A 20,388-nucleotide genomic window follows, 5' to 3' on the forward strand; every position below is an offset into this window, starting at 1 on the left:
TGTCTTTAATTTTGAATTCGTCGTTGTATTGTTTAATTAATATCATTGTAAGCTACAATAGCTGACTGACTTTCCATATAAAATTGGTGTACCAAAATGAGGTCAATTACAGTCTTGAACATAGTTTAGAGGAGGATGTTTAGTTAAACTCCGATTTATCTCTTTCTATCCACACTGATTTGACATTTGAAAGAAGAAGGCACTAAAGACACATTGACAGACATTGCTTAACTAAATAACCAAAAAAATCAAAGCGTTTCATGTGATGTTCTTTTACCTTCTTTCTAATGTTTAAATAAAAGTTATCTTTTCTAAGTCTTCTGTAAAAGTTACGTAGTGATTTACCGAGTATCCAAAAAAACCGAAATACTTTTACATAAAGCTTTAATGTTGTAAATAATTATCAAACGTATATGTGTCTGTGTATACAGTTGTGGAAACGTTCTAGGAACACATAGCAGGATCTTCATAAATAGGTTGAAAGAGTATTGATTTAAGAATTGAGGAGGCTGTTATAGTAACTTCCGTATCTATCAATCGCTTGATGATGCCAGTCGATTTTCTATCATCTTAATAGAGTTAGATTATTGTTTGATTGATTGAGTATTAATAGTATTAATTTAGTTTATTATTCTTTGTTATATTAAAGTTAACACTAATAAAACCATATATGTTACAATTCTGTGTCTAATTTAAACTTATTGCATTCGTTATATTTCCAAGTGTCTTTTTCCAAATTATTAAAGATGGAAATATTATGCTTTTCAAAATGCACTTTGAGTACTGCTTCGGTTTTTATTTCAATTTAAACAATGATATCAGCAGCACCAGAAACGGTATGAATATCGTGTGTATCAATAACAATACTACCTAGCTTATCTATATCGACTGAACCAGTGACCTTATTGTTGCGTTAACTATCGTTACATCTGATCAGACTTGACACGAAATTGGTAATTGTTCAAGTAATACTCTCGATTTGATGTGACGTCAGAATACCAAATTCTAATAGAGTTAATTATAAATGTGTATTATTTTAATTACTATTTACTTTTTCACAAAAGGAGCATACATTATCCTAAGTATTTTGGGTCGCTTTTAAAAATATTTCTTGTAATTGAAATAAATCAGTTATAGCAAATCCAGTTTAATTTATCTAAGTAGGTCTTTATAAACATTTTCGATTTAATTAACCGTATACGAGCCTCAAATTAGGGATTCTTCTAATAACCGGCAAGGCTTGAAACCGTTAAATGTTATTTTTACGGTAATTTTAGCCAACTTAAAAGGAGGAAATTTTATATTCGTAGATGTTTGTTTTCATTTTCATTTTGATGAGTGTTTTTGTTTTTAGTTCTGCGTGTTACTTTTTATTGTATCAATATTTATTATATATTATTTGAATCAAGCTTACCGCTGTATTTCTCTGTGTATGCATAGATCTTTAAAATTACACGACGGCTTTGATGCGGTTTTTTTAGTAGATAGACTGATTCAAGAGGAAGGTTTTTATGTATAATACATGCACAATATAGTAGAGAAACACTGATAATTTTTGAGGTTTCTAAAGTGATACCGTTAATAAACACTTTTTTTTGCGCTTATATTGCAAACGCTGGCTGAACCCTACGAGATAGATAAAAATAATGGACTCCAGTATTATACCATAAAAAGGTTTTTAAAAAAGTTTGCGATAGTATATGTCTATCTCTTAGTTATAACCCACAATAACCGTTTTTTAGCCTTTACTTTTTACGAGAAATAATGGCTTATTTTCGAAGCGATTTTATATAATACAGCATTAATCCTTATCTAATTAAGTACCTAAAATACACATGCATTTACAGCATGTAATTTAAATGAATATTTTCGAAGATATTACAGATTGAAAATGCAGGAACGTAGCGGTTTGTATTGTCTAATGACAAAAAGGCTGTGAACGTTGTCAGACATTCTGTAGTATATTTTACATTGCACCCGTGCGAAGCCGGGGCGGGTCGTATATAAATCAAAATTAATGCCTGTTTATGCGCTTTAATATATTTATGAAATTAGAATTATTAATTCTACTCAGTATTACTTAGGTCAAGATTAATAATTCTAGCGATCACGGCACCATGACAGCGGCGTGATCCAGTTTAGCTTTGAATTTATAAAGTACTAAGAGCTTACAATTCATTTCAGGTCAAGCGTTGAAAGCAAATACAATTTAAGCCCTAACCCTAGAAGTTTTTAACATTAACCTAACCGCAGCGATTCAAGAACCCGGTGTTAGAACTGCGTGGAGGCCAGTGTGGGTGAGTACTGCCCACACATAAAATGTACTACCAAGCTGTAATATGTTGATAAATTTGGTATATATAATCTTGAGTGAGCCAGCGTAACTACAGGCACAAGGGACATAACATCTCAGTTCGTAAGGTTCGTTGAGCAATGATGTAAGAAATGTCAAACTTTCCCATGGCGCCAATTACTATGGTATCAAATCAGTAAGGTTTTATAGGACAAATCGGTGGATGGGCAAGTGAGCCATAATTTTTCGAAAATGCTTCATACTTTTCGTCGCTTATCTTATTCCTAGTAATTTCACTTAATTTTCAATACAGTATAAATGACTTACCATATTCATAATGACGACTGGATGTTCAAAGATCTGTGTAAAAAGAGAAAAACTATATTATTTTTTCAAAGTCAAAGTCAAAATATAATTCATTCAAGTAGGCTTTTACAAGCACTTTTGAATCGTCATTTAACAAACTATTTAAATTAAAGCTACCACCGGTTCGGAATGTAGATTCTACCGAGAAGAACCGGCCAGAAACTCAGTAGTTACTTCTTTTCAACATCTAAAAATACAGTCATGTTAGTTAGTTTGTTGCACAAGTCCGTTTGGGTAGGTACTCCTCATCATATATTCTACTGACAAGCAGCATTACAAAAGGTAAGATATAAATCTTTCCTTTTTAATAATTGTGTTCAGTTTGAAGGTTGAGTGAGCCAGTGAAAGTAGAGTCAGTTTCTAAGCGCGAGAGCGCAATGAAGATACGAGGGATCTCTATGCGCGAATACCCACTTACAAAAACGTATGATCAATTATAATACGCTCAAAAAACGATCCCATAAACAAATATTTTAAGCTGTGAATATATTCTTGTACAAAAGTTAGCATATTTATTTTATTGTTTTTATGTATTATACTTATACTTGATAGTAGGGCTGTGTGCAAGCCCGTCTGGGTAGGTACCACTCACTCATCAGATATTCTACCACCAAATAACAGTACTCTGTATTGTTGTGTTCCGGTTAGAAGGGTGAGTGAGCCAGTGTAATCACAGGCACAAGGGACATAACATCTTAGTTCCCAAGGTTGGTGGCGCATAGGTGATGTAAGGCATGGTTAATATCTCTTACAGCGCCCTTGTCTATGGGCGGTGGTGACTTACCATCAGGTGGCCCATATGCTCGTCCGCGAACCAAGGCTATAAAAAAAAAGGTATTAAAAATATTATCAGTAGAAATAATTCGATTTAAATAGTTGTTACATCTTACGTCGATTATCAACATCCGGTTTTGACTAACCTAATTTGTATTTTAAAATAGATCAAAACCGGATGTTGCTGCAGTGGGAGGAGGGGTGTGTAAACGGTAAATATGCCTATAAATTGGCATTCTTACTTTAATTGTCAGAATGGAAGGAATCGAGCTAAAAATTAATTTCGTATCAGTTTTGATTGTGAAACACTTCAGGATAGATATTGATTATGAGGAAAGTTTTTGTTTTATTCCAACACAAAGATTCTTTGATAAATAAAAGCTATAAATAAATGCTTGTTGCTATAATATCAAAGTTGTATTCGTAAAATGTGTATGTATCAAGAGCAATATACTTATTAAATCGATTGTTTGTAAAATCATATGAAGTGAAAATGAAAACGATTCAAATGAAAATTTATAATATTTCAATAACATATCCACAATATCCCAACGACATGAGAAGCGAAGTAAAAGGCGTAGGTGCAATCCTGATTTCTGGTAATGTCCTCCATTCCAGGAGAGCTATTCTGTACGAAGTTACTCGACACTCATCGCAGAACAAGAGCGTCAGAAATTTCAGAATGTGATACGCGACATTAACCACAATAAATAGAAAAATTATAGAATACACGAATCAAAATGGCGTATCACCATAAGTCGATTGTCACGATTTCACGAAAAGCATAGATCGTTCATTTCCTTGCTATACTAAGGTTACAAAAAAAAGGATATATGCATTTGATAATGACCTTGGTCTTATGACCTTTTTTATTTATTATTGAGTATATCGCCTTGATAAACAAAACATAAAAAAAAAATACTAGTAAAACTCAACGAGTTAACACATTCGAAACATAAAAACAAATCACAACAGCGTATCTTTTAAAAAAAAAATACAAGCGGAAAATACAACTTCAAAATAAATATATATTTTTAATTTATTGTTTTATTACTTAATGTAAAGTTCTATGTTTGTATTAAAAACAGCTTAACTACAATTGTCACTCATTTTGATTGGAATTCGTTTTGTCATACTAACGAATTGAATGGAGACAAAAAATAATTATGAACAAAACGCGTAAAGTATTTGTTCTTCTTGTAATTATTTATTTTAAATTAAGAACCTAGACAATTACGAAATACGCTTTTTGGCGTATAATAAATCGATAAGTCTAGCTCTCTTAGAAATCGTTACGTTATTTATATTATATGTAGAACCTTATCGACCAATAAATATATACTGAAATATAGACCAATAAAAATTGGTTTCGATCAAGAACTGTAAATGCACGATCTCTGACACAGTTAAAGAGAATACGAAATAGCAACATCAAAGTTACTGTCCTCGTGTATTATATAAGCCGTCACGAGTTCTCGCAATGTTGGTACCATTGATATCATGCTATCACGCATTCCGTTTAAGACTTTTCATGGCGTAATATTGGTTTTTCCGTAAAAAATTAAAAACAGTATGTAAATGTTCAGCTACTGTGATAAGACTTTGTCTCCTTTCGAGTAGAGAAGGAGTTTTGATGCTTATTCTTTCTCGCCGTTCCAATGCACATTGCTAAATGAGGCGGCATATTATCCGAAAAGGGCAGGTTTCATCACGATGTATATTCTAATCGCCGAGTACAATATAGTTTTTCTAAGCATAAATTAAGTACATGAAAATTCAATGGTATTTGCCAGGATTTAAAACGCAAGGTTGAATTTATGTAGTATAGGTACCTATATATGATTCATATAAAAGAAAATAATGTATTAAAACCACTGAGTAAAATCAGCTCTTATTTCTATATGTTAAAAACGTAAAACAAGCGAAAAATAATCGTAACATAAAACTTATGAGAATAAAAGTACAACACTTAATAACACTGACGTTTAGGAAAAATACGAGCGTAGGCTACACCTCGTTGGATGAATTTTAGTATATTTTTAGAACTGTTTTTATTGTTTAATAAATTGATATTCTTTGAAGTGAAGTCTAAGTGATTAAGTTAGATGAAACAAATGTCCAATCACTCTTGGAAGATGCTTAATATAGAAATCGTTGGTCGTTGGAAATGAGAACAAAATAATAAAATGATTTATATAAAAAATATTTTTTTAAATAAATATATTCTTATGGTTGTAATGAAATAACAACGGAGTATTTAGTACACGTATCAAGCATACATAAGGTAGTAGAGACTAGCGAACATATGACGGCTTAGAGCGTCGTGAAGATTGTTGTTAGGGCATAGGTACCCTTACCCCTAAGGCGCACCACTAAATACGTAGCAATATTAGAAAAATATTGAGATCAAAATTATCAAAGTTGTAATTTTCGATTTCCATATGGAAAACTATATATCATGAATGATCATGATATCGTCCAATCCGATTTTTGCCAGAGTTGGCAATTTTAAGGGAAGTCAACAAAGTCAAGAAACCAGGTAGGACATATTATACTGGCCAAATCTGTGTGCACACACAGTGTGCTCTCTCTATTGATATGCATATCCAATACGACCGAAAAGTTTTCAGGCGCGGAATTTACGGTTTCACGTGATTTCCAAGGCACACTTCCCATTTCCAGGTTCCCGATCGCTACTGAGAATTTTTCGACAGAAAAACATAACAATTTTTTAACCTTGATTTTCAACGCAGAACTTAGAACCAGACCGACTAAACCAATGAGGCATCGAAAAGGCGGTTCTCTTAAACATTTAAAATCTGAAAATTTATCAATTTAAATTCGTTTGTATTATTAAAATAACCGCGTTTTACTAAATGCATATTATGTAAGTATACACAGTACATATACCTAAATATATTTTTTTACAATTTTTGTCTATCTGGCATTCTGTCTGTTTGTTCCGGCTAATCTCTGGAACGGCTGGACCGATTTTGACGGGACTTTCACTTGCAGATAGCTGATGTAATAAGGAGTAACTTAGGCTTCTTTTATTTTAGAATGTAAAATAATAATAAAGTCAAGCTTTTTTATTAAATTCAATCGCGCACGTAGTCGCGGGAACAGCTAGTGGTTAATAAAAATACTATTATATGTCGTTAGTATCTGTAGCTATAAACGAGAAGAAGATTTTTTTTTAAATATTTAACTAAAATAATTTTTAATATTTAACTTAAAAGCCAATATAAAAAAAAATATACCAGATAATGCAGCGGTTTTTGGAGAAGGATTAAGTATATAATAACATTATATAGCACTTGTGCTCTTTTTAGTTTCAAATGCTTTCAATTTAATCTATTGAAGTAACAAGAGTGAATATTATATATTCCTACATGAATTACGTAATTAAAAACAACATACTTAAAACAATTGTTCATGGCTTAACATTTAAAAAAATACGCTCTCATGAAAATATACCTCGTAAATTTAGAAATGAGTATATGTTTACATTACAAAAATTCAAAGTTGTAAATGTCAAAATGTACTACCGGCGTAAACACTTAAGGGTCCTTTTGCATTTCGCAAACCTTTTGTATTTAAATTATATTTACTTATGCGACGATACAAAGCAGGTGCTGTGCGAGAGTCAGGCCGTTACAGAATTTGCATATGACAGTTCATACGTGCATTTGTTAAAAGTACAAAGAATTACAGAAATGCTGGAAGCGTTTTTTGAAATGATAATAGCTTGTTCGTGATTTTTTTTTATGTTTTAATATAGTTTTTCGTTGTATTTACTAGAGTATAATAAACTGTTAAAAATAATCGTAAATTAGTTTATTTTTCATTAAATTATTTTTTATCAGAGGAAATAATTAAAACATTAAATTATAATAAGCTAGTTGCTACCTACGCAAAAGGACTAATCCTTATTCTAGGATTTTTCAAATATTTTCATAAGCCGTTTTAAATTAGTATGTTATAGCATATAAGCATTTTTACAAATATCATTATAATTGAAATTTAAGACAGGTGGTATTAAGAAGATCTTACAAAAGAACAGTCATTAAAAATTACATGAAAACGTAAGATAAAGTTAATGGTATTGGAGATAGGTTATTTATATAATATAATTGTGATATTTATATAGAAACTTGTTTCTTAGGCTATTTGAAAAAAAAATTATATGTAGTCGTGATACAGAAATCATTTAGCATCTAGGAAAGATTGTGTTTAATACACATTTTGTTCTATGCTACAACCGGTACAATTTTATTGGTCAAATAAGTTAAAATAAATAAATTAAGTTACGTGTAATCATTATCTTTTTCGTTTATGTAACATAATACTTTACTCTCTAATCCGCGATAGTATTGCTCGTATCGTATTTATATTTATCAATAGAATTCCCATTGACAGGGTAAGTGGATTTACCCACGCAAAGCAAGCGCATACACAAAGCCCTGCCACCATTGAACGAAGCTCTACCATTAGTTGTTTTGATTTAGCTAATAATTTTATCTAAATAGTTCCGACATTTTGATGGCACCGATCATTTTGTGTTACTAAATCTTATCTAATAGTGACGTAATAATCTATACACTTTTGTCGGAATTAAAATAATTAAAATTGAGTTAAATCCCATGTATGGGATACAAGTGAATCTGTTTCGCCACTGCGTTTCAGCCAATCGTTGAGTTTGAATTTGATCTTGTAAAATTAACCTCGCAGCGTCCGAAACTGTTTTCACTACTACACTTCTTTCGTTGTTAAAGAAAAATATAACATTAAAAAAAAAAAAAAACTAAGTCACTTCCAAAACTTTATATCTATGTGGTTTCATGAACATAAAGAATGTATGGGATTATTATTTTCCTGTTCCACGTAATATACGGTAATATGTGTGAATTACGTTCAAGGTATATTTTACATATGTTTTTAACTGCAAATTGTACTTTTACTGATCACCTTAATTATATTTCACTATAGAAACTTGACCAAGCCGAGAGAGTCCAGGCAAATGCCATAAATGGTATAGCTGAGGGTCGGGAAGTCGAGACAGTATTAAAGTGATGGCTAGATGGCATGGAAAAATATATCCAGGCAACCGAGAAAGCAACCCCAACCAAATAATAATCAGCTGGAGAAATCGACTTAATCAGGCTTAGGGTCCAACCACACCTGGAACGCCTTATATCATGATGATAAGAATTAATACGTAAATACTTGTAATAGTTTACTTGAAAAAAGTATCTTTCATTTGATTGATTTAATAGATAGGCATAACTTTATTACAAACAACACAGTGATTGAAGATGCGGATATCAATTATATCCCTTCAATTGAGACACTTGTTTAAGATGATAAATTTGAAGTTCATCCAGCTATTTACGACTATGGAGTATTGCTTGCTGGAGCTTGTGTTGGAATAAATCTGACCAACGACACCAACTCTGAGGAGACCATTAAGGTGAGTGAGCTCCAAACTTTTTAAATATCAGCTATCCATCACTTAAAGACTCGATAAATCATTTCAACAGTTTCGATCATTACCCGGAGCAAAAAGACATACAAAACAAAGCCTATTTTGATATCCCCACAGACATTATTCAAATTCAATAATACATTTAATATTATAGTTGCAGAATATGAATTACCACAATAAAATATTCGATTAATATGAGAATTAGACTTAAATCGAATCGAATACATTATATTTAAATTTTTATTCGAAAACAATTCATATTTAATAAGTATCTACTTAAATTATTTAGGAACATTATTTAAATGAAAATATTTTTTCTTTCAAGCGGCTTCGGCGTTTATATTGACGATAATATCCTCTAATTCTTTTTAACTTTTTACTTAAATCTAAAACGAAATTATAGCTTAAAAATATATCAAAATATACTTTAAGTAGGCTCTTGCGAGCACTTTTCTACTCGCTTTGAATCGTCGTCGCTATCGCCGGTTCAGAAAAACTGGCTAAAAACTAGATACTCATTCCAACAATAAGTCATAGGTTATTAAATTACTGATACCGCATGGAAATAATACTCCACCACTACTAACTACTCCACATTTTTTTACTTAATATTAATTACCCTACTTTTTTTTATTCTGGCAATATAATCTTGCAATAAGAAATAAGGAACTGTCAGCTAAAATAGTTTTCGGCATCATTTTCTCATTAACAATACGTAGAATTCGTGACTATCATAGGTAGAGGAAATTGAGGAAAATATTACCTTACAACTGAACTATAATTATGACAGACATTCAAGATACGAAACTGAGGAAACAAAGAGGGAAAAAAACGCTCACAAAGTAGTAGAAACGGTAATGGATTAGTTAAATTAAATATTATACTGTTTTAATAAACTAAGCGTTTATAAGTAAAGTATGTTTGACCTAGTACGGGGCTATATACAAGCCAGTCGGGGTAGGTGTCATTCACTTATCATGTACTTTACCGCCGAGCAGCAATACTTAGTATGTTTGACATTTGAGCCAGTGTATATACAGGCATAAGACATAATATCTTGGCGGACGAGCACATGGGCCACCTGATGGTAAGTGGTCACCACCGCCCATAGACAAAAGCGCTGTAAGAAATATTAACCATTCCTTACATCACCTATGCGCCACCAACCTTGGGAACTAAGATGTTATGTCCCTTGTGCCTGTGATTACACTGGCTCACTCACCCTTCTAACCAGAACACAACAATACACTGTACTGTTATTTGGCGGTAGAATATCTGATGAGTGGGTGGTACCTACCCAGACGGGCTTGCACAAAGCCCTACCACCAAGTTTGCAAGGTTAGTGGTGTATTGGTGATAAGAGGAATGATTCCTATTTCTTACATTAATAATGTATATACGTAGCGTTTACTTGGAATTGCTTACGATTCTTTTGAAGAAAAAGCTGGACATATTATTGGCAATTGTCACTAACTAATAAATAAAACTATTTGAAGTTATTTAAATGCACACAAACCTCAAATATTTGGCTTAATATCGATTAACACAAATATAAATTAATTAATTTAGACCACGAGGTGTACCAATGGATGTTTCATATGAAGTGATTTAAATATTGATAAATTCATGATAGATTTCAGAGATAAACTTGAATCAAAGCTGTGGATGTATTAAGCTATATTATATGTATATACAATACGAAAACACATAATGTTATCGGTCAATGAAACACGTGTTCGATTAACGCTTAGATTAAGGAAATCACGATGACGTCAGAATTGATCGCGGTCGTGGTACAAATGTGATTCAGATTGTTTCATTCTGACGAAAATTGGATGGTTGATCATAAATGACGCTGACCTATGCAAAGACGTACATATTGCGAGATTTATTACGTACAATTATTATTCTACAAGTAAACATCCCCTAATAGGTAATATATTTACCAGTAATTACCGGAAAAGCGGAATGATCCAATTATAGGCAATTACGCTGTGCCTACTCGGCTCAGTCACCTTTTCCCCTGAAGAGAACTCCACTGATTCACGAGTAGAACAAAGCACGGTTAACTAGGCAACTAGCTATCTGTCCTGGCTTCGCAAGTGTTTTCATTAACCTTCATATCCATCTTCATGTCCATAAAACTTTATGTCATCCATGCCATCGTTATATTTCTGCCAATCTTCAGAACATTTTCATGAATACGTCCATTTGTAGAACTCGAATGGAAATTCATTCGGTAGTTTTTGATTTTATCGCGCTCAGACGGACAGACACACAAACAGACTCGGTAAGGTGAGATTAAAAATTCCATGTCTGAATAGGACTTGAGATAAATTGGTCCAATTATTATTATTATTTTTTTAATAAGCTCGTTCGTTTGCCTTTATAACCGAATAAAAGTAATTATGAAACTATCGATCAGTCGAGTCTAAAATTCGAGTCAGCTGAAACGTTTTAACAACTCAGCTTACGAAAGTTTCGAAATGAAATACTCCCCTCTTTTAGTGAATGGGAGTAAAACATCGTGAAAATGGTAACGGTTTCTGACACGTGATGCTAAAAGCATTTTTTTATGCTTTTGTTTTAGATATAAAAGGAGCGCAGGAATACACTTTGGATCCGATTTTTTGGTGAGTTTTGATGGTATAAAGTTATAATAAATCTTTTATATAAAAATGAATTTTAGTATATCGTTTGCGAATACAGGTCAGCTAATAAACATAAAATTTCACACGTATACGTAATTTTTAATAAAAAAAATTATGCTTCTTACGTTATTGTTACTCGGTGTATTATTCGATGACAATTGGTTTAATTAAATTCTCAGATATGTCAGCGTCTGTGTTATTATCTTAGTATTTTTTAAAGTCCGGTAATGCATTTGCAAACCCCCGGTGTTGCAGATGTTTATGGGCAGTGGTAGTCACTTTCCAACATGTGAAACACATGCTTTACCACTTATCGCATAAAAAAATTTTGGCAAGCCGGCCATCTGTCTCACGGTATGTGGTCACTGACCATCATCGTTAGCGCCGCAAGAAATTTTAACAATTCCTTACTTCAACAATGCGCCAACTACGCGAACTAAAATATGTCCCTTGTGCCTGAAGTTAGCCCTTGTCCTTACTCACCTTTCAAGCCGGAACACAACAGTACTAAGTTTCGCTGTTTGGCAGTAGAATATGCGATGATTGGGTGGTACCTACCCAGACAGGTTAAAACATGATAAAATACATAATATATTTATATAATAAGTAGATGTCTATATATAAATTGCAACAAGCTGACTTGATGTATCGGAAAAATCTGTCCCTTGTCATTTGCTGATAAATAGTTGTGAAAACTACGGATGGGTAGAGTTTAAAATAGATCGATTTGTGAAAAAACTGCTGCATACCATTTAATACAAATACATTGAGTATGTAATAGAATTGTATTGATAAATTTTCGTATAAAACTAGTTATCACTCGCGTGTTTCTTGGTCGGTAGCAGGTTTTAGGTGTAAAAAACCTTCCTCGAGGTTCAAGATTGCTTCATACGAAATTTCATCAACGCAGGTTCGGTGGTTTAGTTGTGAAAGCGTAACAAACAGACTGTTAGTTAAGTTCTGAAGGTCTTTGTTTATTGGGTTCAAACCAAAGTAAAAAGTCGTTTGGTTATCCTGTAACAACTCAGAGTCTGGAATTTCCCAGTGTTTACATTCTCATGCCTCAAAAATCACGCCAAGCCGTTGATTTGATTTATTTTCGATCGTGTCTGAATGCCGCCGTTTCGAATTATGAAAGAGAAGGAATGAAAATTGCCCTTGTTTGCTCATATACTTGAGCACTATAATATCAATCGGGTCTCTCTAGAGAATTCCCATCGTGTCAGGAGGATATCATCACCATCAAGGTAGCTAACTTTACCGTTGAATTCATTAATAAAATAGTCAATAACGTTTAACATTTTGCAATTTAAAATTGGAACGTATTTTTCTGTACTACTAAATTAATTTAATTTATTAAATTTTATTTTCATTCAATCGTATTCTATAATTAAAATCATTCTTTTTTTAAACTTATTTTTTTATCAAACAACAATGCAATCATGATTTTGTCGCGGCCCGCGTCTTATTGTATTGCGGTAAGTCACAGTGACGGTCGTGGACCTGCGTAAAAAGTGGCACCAATAAAGGGATAGAATTGGGTATAGTAACAATGTCCTCAATTCGTACAAAGTTTACGCCATGGAGTTGAAATTTCCGAAAATACTTTCTCAGTGAGCCGTAATGTTTCGGAAAGAGTAACTATGCTTAATTTCAAGCCAATCGGACCTATAGTTTCGGAGTTCTCGTGGTCTGTGGTATTTCGCTTATATATCCATAGCTACAATACATCAGACCCATATATAGATAAAATTTGTTTCTAAATATCACATACACACGACTATGAAACTTACGAATCCTTTTTTATACATACGCTTTTGACTAAGGCCACGTAGACAAGTGACCATAAGCAACTTCAATATAAACTCGTCATGACCTCTGTTTGTTTGATAATTTCATTTAAAAACAACTTTAAATGTTTGAAGATTTTTTGCGATATTCGTGGCAAATATCCTACACAGACTCATTCTAGCTTGTTTTATTTTGTGACAAAGAACCAGTAATTGGTCAAATGACATACAATGTCAAAAAGTTAAAATCAACAGCGCCGCTGCAAAAAATCACTAAGTTTTTCACGAGAATTATACGGTGTGCATATTATAGCATACTCAAAGAAATTCTCTCCGTCATACTGTTTTCGTCTCTAAAGGCAATATTTCCATTTCGGAATATAGAAAATACGACAATTTTTCTGTGCTCGTCTTTGAAACGGACGCGATTAAAACATTTCAGAGTTCTTTGACGTCATGAAAGCTAGTTAAAGTTATTTTTTATTAATTATATCGTATTATTTTTAAATTTTAATTTTTAATAGAAATGAATAAATTATTATGATAGTAATTAGTTAAAAAACCGTCCAAGTGCGGACTCGCGCACGAAGGGCTTCCGTACCATTGACAAGGTAAACAACAGTAGGTAAACAAATTTTATATTGGGTACGGAACCCTAAAATAGTGCATTACGCGACACACTAAATATAAATAAATTTTCATAATAATAAATATTATTAGCGACAAGTCACATTGTATTATCCAGTTAATTCGTTAACTAAAGCCTCTACTTGAGATTTGCAATTTTAATCACTACGCTACACCAAATAGGGTTGGGTATGTGTCGAAGTTACATCCTATTTTTACATGTTTCCTTTTTTTTTATTAATATTAACAAGGATATGAAAACTCAATCGTACTGGCGGAATTTGAACCAACAACCTTTAGTTTAATTTCACCTCTACAACTCAACCTCTCGGCTCTACTACCTACTTGAGTAACGTATTTTAATTACATTTTCAGTGTTTCAGTATTATGAGCCACTAACAGTGTAATTACGACCTCAAGGGCGTGTCATTTGAGTTAATTTAGATGTCATGTCATGTATGTATTGTTAGAGTAAGGGATGATATAATATACACTTGACATTGTCATACAATATTGTAGTAGTACTATAAAGAAATGCATAGTATTTAATTCCAAACTAGCTGTGCCCGCAACTTCGTGCGCATTAGAATTTAGGAAAAAAGTTATTGTTGTAGCCTATGCTACTCCTTATTTCATCAGCTTTCTGCCAGCGAAAGTCCCGTCAAAATCAATTCAGCCGTTCTAGAGATGAGCCGAAACAAACAGACATCCAAAACATTTTTAAACAAAGTTAGTTTGATATATGTACCGTATATACATATGCATTTAGTAAAAAGCGGTTATTTTTATATTACAAACAGACGCACCGATATTATTATATGTATCGTAATTAATTGTTATTTATCGTAACTAATGACAACTGTGTTGGTTTACATATCGCCAAGAAACCATATTTTTATAAGAAACTTTAACTAACACACCATTGAAGCGCCACGATATCGATGCGCCTTAGGGGTACCGACTCGTATGCCGCTCTGTTATGCCATCGTATCCTTCCACATATGTACATATGTATAATACGTATGTACATATGTGTAATACATAATTGCTTGCTACATATTATTATAGCAGGATAAATACATTTATTTTACTAACTCTATATTTTTACTCTACTCGGTGCTTTCCCGGACTTGTCGACGATTATGATTGAAGTATTCTGTCCACTGGCTATTTTAGTTTCCCTAAATAGTACATTACATATTACATTAGCAGCCTGTCTATTTCCCACTGCTGGGCTAAAGGCCTCCTCTCCCTTTGAGGAGAAGGTTTGGAGCATATTCCACTGCGGATTGGTGGAATACACGTGGCAGAATTTCGTTGAAATTAGACATACGCAGGTTTCCTCACGATGTTTTCCTTCACCGCCGAGCACGAGATGAATTATAAACATAGATTAAGCACATGAAAATTCAGTGGTGCTTGCCTGGGTTTGAACCCGAAATCATCGGTTAAGATGCACGCGTTCTAACCACTGGGCCATCTTGGCTCTATGTCCCATAAATAGTGTGAAAATAAAATTTATATGTTGAGTTATTTATGCATAGACTTATATTTTCAAACAAAACCTAAGCGTCGAATACTACGTCTATGGTATCATGAATCTATTCTCCTCTTACAAATGTAATATGAAAAAACAAGAGGTATCACATTTGAGACATTGAAACGATATCTATCCTAACCGCCTTGAATTCGTCGGGTCCTTTTCTGGAAAGATCATTGCCAGACAGACTATTGATAGGCGAATCGAAATCAACTAAAGTAGCCAGAAATAAAATATTTAGTATAGGAAATTTTATATTTGAAACACTTGCATAATATAATTTTTTTATTATGATATAAATACTAAATATTTATTCGGCGGTATAATATGTAATGGTACTTACCCAGACGGGCTTGCATAAAGCATCTACAAATACTAACCTATTTTACCCAAAGCAACATTTAATGTTAAACATCTGTATAACATCCCTCCTATTGATAAACGTTGGTTGATTGTTTATAAAACAATGATGTGTCCCCTTCTCGCCAATGTAAAATTACTGATGGCAGAAAGAGAGATACTTGTGAAACTGTTCCCGCTATAGCCCGGCCTAGGAAGGCCATTTATATATACGAGTTTCAATTAAATATTCATTAGCCTCTAATGGTGAGAAATTGGAAGAACTTGAGTGTCGACAGATCAAAGAGAGCAGATTAAGAGACTTTATTTTTGGTCTGATAAGTTTTGTTCATTCGTTTTGTTGGCTTTATTTGTTTTATAACATTCGTAAATTATTGTACTCCATGTAGCTTTTCTCTGAAAACGTTAAAAGATAAAAAGTCAATTCAGAGAGAAGTACCAATATTTGTTTGATAGTTAAAAATATTGACCTAAAAAATTCATCTAAGCTTGATAGTTTATATGTATAAACGTATATATTTATATATTATAACGCTTGTTAGAGGTATTTAATCCGTACGTTTTGTTATCTAAATCATATCATGAAAAATAACCAAAAAAACATAGTCTTCAGCAGTAAAAGATTGCTCTTTTTAGGATTGTCCCATCAAATTGCGAATCGTGGTTCCTCTACCGGATAAAAACGCTGGCATTTTTTTTCCTTAAATGACAAATGATGGAGATCACTCCGCTATTTGTCCCGTGTCCACACACAGACCGCGTACCTCAATTTTTTATATTTTTTTATAGAACAAAATATATTAGGACACTTATTTCTCCTTATAACTGATTTATGGGTTATTCTTAAGAGCTTTACAAATTAGGAAGGGCTAGAGATATCATATAATGTTTATTCTATTAGAATTGTCTTTTTTTACCCTTACGAGGCTAGCGTTTGACCTTTGTCTTGCCTGATGTTAAGTATCAACTCTGTCAACGATGTGGCACGTTTGTCTAGAAGATTCCTTTTAACTCTAGATTTGAAAACACCAAGGTTTCCAGACTCAGGCAAAGTATTCTACAGTTTGGCAGTTCGAATTGAAAAAAAAAGAAAAAATATATATAATTGAACAAGCTAATTTAATTTTTAATCAATCTAAGCAATTTAAAATTGGTTTTTCCGTTAACTTTTATGTACGTATATTAAATACATGCAAAAATTTTCCATGATAGGAGATCACTCCTTTTAATTTAACAATAAATACATTTTATTTCAGACAATACTGCCCTGGAGTGAATTTATGTTTCCGTTTAACAATGTACTCCGAGTATATTAGTCTACTCTCGTGTTATTACGCATGTAATCAAGTATGTAATCTATTTATATTAAGCTTACATATTTAGAATGGTCGGTTTAAAAATTATCATTTACATGTACAATAAATAGTCATGTTTGTTATTTATATTACACTAGATGTGCCCGCGATTTCGTGCGCGTTTGAATTTAACAAAAAAGCTATTGTACAGGACGCAGTTTTTACAATAACTTATTAATTATATATTAGGCAGCTTTTGTGGTATTAAGTCGTTGGGAGACACCGTACGTGATGGCGGAGTGGTGGCACGCGCGAGGGCTGCGCTACTACTGGACCCTATTTGGATATTGCAGCGTGATTTTATTATTATTCTATATATAATTCTAAAAAAACAGTAGCCTAAGTTACTCTTTATTACATCATCCCGTAAAATCGGGACAAACAGACAGACAGCCAAAAGTTGTAAAAAATATTATTTCGGTATATGTACCGTGTATACATACATACATATGGATTTAGTAATAAGCGTTTATTTCAAAATTACAAACAGACACTCCAATTTTATTATATGTAATAGATTTCAATAAACATATCTCGATACAATTATTTATATAACAATGTTATATAGCGCCATTGATGATGACACTATTGTATTTGTTTATGATTTTGTTTAATCTTTGTATGTATATGATGTAGATTTGTAATAATGTTTGTCAGTTGGTAATTAATTAGAGCGTACAATTCCAAATATTGATGTGAGGTGAGTGAATGTGAATTTATATATGTTATCTTAAAATTTATTTTGAGCAATATGTTGAAAATGTTAAATATGTCTTCTCCGTAGAATCTACTTTCCGAAACGATAGTATCTTTACTTTTGATTCAATATTGTAACAATACGATTCAAAAGAGCTTTTATGAGCACACTTGAATACAGAGTGTTTTGATATAATATATAAGAGATTCACTTGAAAGTCACCTACACGTACATGCCCAAATGACCAAAAATGTCCAAAGATAAACAACGAAAACGCAGACGCTCGATAATCTAAAATGTCGTAACTTGAACATCTATTAGATAAAATATGATGACGTAAACCAAAGATTTTCAATAAAGTGTAAAAATATTATATAAATACAAATATGCTTAATAAATAAAAACGGGATTGGCGCCCAACATGGGACTTTATTTTTTCCAATATGTTTTTAACGAAAATCTATCAATTTCAGCTTAAAATATATATCAACGGTACAGAATTTAGTTGAAATTGATGAGTTTTCTATTCGTGCGCCACCTGTACTTGATTGACAGTTATCATTATAAAGCACGTAGACAAAGTATGGATGTTTCCATACTAGCATGAAGACATCAATTTACCTTTCTGACATGTTAAATTACTGTTGAGTATTGCCATTATTGAGCCGACATTTATTTTACTGAACGAGTCAGTTAAGAAAAAAATCTCCTTGATATTCAGTTTTCTCAATATTATTTACCTTGATGTTGAATGCGGAACGAAATAAAAGTCTTGTTAGTATTATTTTATTTAATAAATAATTAAATTTTATATTATTACAAAAATATACTTCACAAGCAATGTTTACATAAATTAGTTAATAATCTTCAAAAAACAAAAAACAAACCCAGAAGAAACTAACAATAACATTTGAATGTCTTTCTACTGTTAAGAAATAAAAATGCTTCAGACCCTTCACTACAGTATAAACTGAAGTTTTTTTTTAATGAAGAGTTAAATCTAAAATTATAATTACATACATGATCGCGTGCTCGTATGAACGTTCAAAGTTTAAACGACCGCTGTTAAAACATGCAAACCGGTTTAATCTCAGGCATAGCCTCGGCTGCCAAGTAGTAGCTCAAATGTATACCGGTGAAATATTTGCAGTTATTTAAATTTTAAATTATATCAAACTCGGCATATGTTACATTTATTCAGCAGTTTTACAACCGCAGCAGGCTCTCGTCCTATTTTTTACAAGTAATGTTTTAAATAAAATTTATGAAACAGCGTTCTTGAAGTGACATTAAGAATTTAATAAAGGCTAAAAGGCTCTATTTCCATTGCGATGAAAGTTTTAATAATCACCGTCACGGTACTGTAAATTTATTAAACTAAATAAATGCGTCAAAACAATGTAAGGTGTCACTTCGGTTAACAAATAAATTTCAATGTTGTTTAATCAGAAATGGAATGCATGTGACATAAACTAACTAAACCACGCCCATCTTAAACCACATTTACGACATCTCAGACTATTACCATATACATAAACCCCAGTGAAATAGACAAAGGTCTGGCGCCATTATTTGTTTCCGTACGACAAAATGGCCGCTCCACCGAAATGGCGGACTCATCAGCGGCCCTCGTTTCCGAAGCTAGACAAGATTACAGCTAGGAACAATGTGTGTGGTATTATAAATGAACTCACTTTCGTTCATTTTACTTTATTGTAATGTATGAATTAAAGACATTACAATTTTGCTAACATTTTGTACATTTAAATTCGTCAACAAAGGCATTATTTAGGCTGATATTTAATTAGTAACAATACAAAAACCTTCAAATTGCTAACATTACTATCGAGGATCGTATAATTATGTGCCAGATTTTCGAATAAAATTCTGAAACTCTTACGAAAATAAATACATTTAAATTAAACAGATAAAAATTCAGTAGTCCAAGCTGAAATCGAACCCGCGATCTTCATTTACAATCAACGAGCCCTACTCACTAAGCCAACTCCAATGTAATCAATATTACCAGTTAACCAACGAAGACGTTAAACTATTCATATTTTTACAAAACCTATTAAAAAATATTGTCCATTTGATTTTTGAAGCAATCTTGTATAACTAATATTTTTTTCATTTCACTGTAAACGTACTGTTCAATTTACTTACTTCAAAATAAAAGCCTTTATTAAGTTTCTAGAACAAGAACTTACTATTTTTAATAAAGTTTTGCAACCTTCGAACTAGTGAAACCATTGAGGCGTGAAACTTTTATTGAAATAAGAAACAGTACCACAGCTTTGATGGCTCGAATTTCTTGTAATATTCAAAGAAATAAACTAAGCGGCCAAGATATAAAATTTAAATATATTTTTTTTTGTAGATTTCCAGATCAAAGTCTTACTTATAAATTCCTTTGTTCAGACTTACTATCATTGTTCAGTCAGTCCGAG

General features: G+C 32.4%; 1 protein-coding gene across 2 annotated transcripts in view; it reads right to left on the reverse strand.

Annotated features, from left to right (window-relative positions):
• The window catches only part of LOC125070611 (zwei Ig domain protein zig-8-like), a 199,792-nt gene that overhangs the window by 115,790 nt on the left and 63,614 nt on the right, over window positions 1-20,388 (reverse strand). For both annotated transcript variants that reach the window (XM_047680556.1, XM_047680557.1), the window contains exon 2: window positions 2,621-2,653. The gene's annotated coding sequence lies outside the window, so the exon portion shown is untranslated. The remainder of the gene's footprint in view (window positions 1-2,620; window positions 2,654-20,388) is intronic.

This window comes from Vanessa atalanta, chromosome 17 (genome assembly GCF_905147765.1).
Source record: "Vanessa atalanta chromosome 17, ilVanAtal1.2, whole genome shotgun sequence".
In the NCBI taxonomy this organism is placed as follows: domain Eukaryota; kingdom Metazoa; phylum Arthropoda; class Insecta; order Lepidoptera; family Nymphalidae; genus Vanessa; species Vanessa atalanta.